The sequence below is a fragment of the Teleopsis dalmanni genome, chromosome 1 (assembly GCF_002237135.1).
Source record: "Teleopsis dalmanni isolate 2A chromosome 1, ASM223713v2, whole genome shotgun sequence".
Lineage (NCBI taxonomy): Eukaryota > Metazoa > Arthropoda > Insecta > Diptera > Diopsidae > Teleopsis > Teleopsis dalmanni.
Window position 1 is genome coordinate 182,961,743 of NC_051846.1, and position 1,664 is coordinate 182,963,406.

A 1,664-nucleotide genomic window follows, 5' to 3' on the forward strand; every position below is an offset into this window, starting at 1 on the left:
CCAGGAATCCAGTACATACAAAGTCTGCGGTTGCAGGCTAGTCTTTTTATACTAAAATACTAAAATAATAAAATTATTCATTAACTGGCTAAGGTCTACTCTGGTCTCTGTAACACTGATGATGAGTACTTGGCAATACTCGACAACAGCGTTGTATGCTCAGCTAAATTTCAATATAATAATTAAAGCTGTTGTGCTTGTCTTTTCTCTGCTATTCGAATCCGTTTAACAAAAAAACTTTTCTTTTTAAAACTAATCTTAACGTATTAAGGACAGATTGTCAGTATATATTTGGAATAAATGTTTGATATTTCTTTCAGAATTTTCTTTCTTACCTTTGACATATTGTTTCGTTTTTCCAATAAACAAAAACAAACCTTAAAATCACAAATATCTGAAAGTTACAGTAAACAATAAAAATTTACTGAATAAAAGAAATAAAAGTGTTTTAAAGTTAATTATGTGCCACAAATTGTAAACCAAAGTAACAACAGCAACAAACGTACCAAAAACAATGCAAATAGATAATTGCACCGAAAAGTATGCAACACAACGTGCCGTAAATTAAACAGAACAAAAGTGGCAAGTGTTCGCAAAGCGTGCAAGGCATGCATTGAATGTACTGCATGCATGCATGCATGCAAGTCAGGTACCAGAGGCAGGAATAAATTTGCGATTTTTCATTTTGGGTGAAGAAAAGCAAAGAAAACTCAAGGTAATTAAAAATACACAAAATTGAATAAGTGGAACACAAAGCAGGATGATAAGCAGCAGTGTTACAACTGAAATATCTGCTTTCCTGCTTATTTACAAAGTAATGCAAGCAAAAACATATGTTCGACAACGAAGCATACGAGTGCATCATCCCAATAGACGATGTCGGGGATAGCAAGGTGAGAAGGTAAACAAATTCTGAATTTACTTTGAACTTTTGTAAGGTTTTCTAATACTTTCAATTCAGTATTAAATTGCTTTAAATTCGTTTTAATTATAATAAAACAATTTTGTATTGTTAAGGAAAGAACCTCATACTCGTATCTTGTATCTTGTATCTCGTATCTCGTGTGCTTGGAATTTGCGGTTAAATTGTATAGAAAATGTGTGCTGGTGTTTCGTTTCGGTGCGCCCGTTTGTGCTTATGTGGCTTTTTAATGAGTAAAATTTTCTCGAAATTGAATTTAAGTTTTACTATTTCGCAGGCAATTTAATGATAGTTTTGTGCGGTGGAACAGTAGCAGTGCATAGATTTTTCAAGAAGCCAAACTGCTGCATATGTTGCATATGTGTGCTCTGTGCTGTATATTGAAATAGTACAATGGTTGGTAGTCCTTGCTTGAATGAAGCTTTTAATGCGAGATTTACATACTCAAACTTGTACTTATAAATAAAATTAACTAACATACATAGAAGGCATTGTAAATCTTTTGTTAATTTACGGATTTTATTCGCAAAGCTCTTTCCTGTTTTAAGTTTACTTAACAAAACTACATTAATTTTAATATAATTTAAGCTAAATAAACCTTCTTTGGCTTTATAATATAATAATTTTGTGCTGGTAAAGTGAAAGTGCTTGAATAAGTTTAAATTTTGTTTTTTGCTATATAAAATAAACTTTTAATTATATTTTAGTGTAGCATTTCAATAAGTGCATCCTAAGATTAATT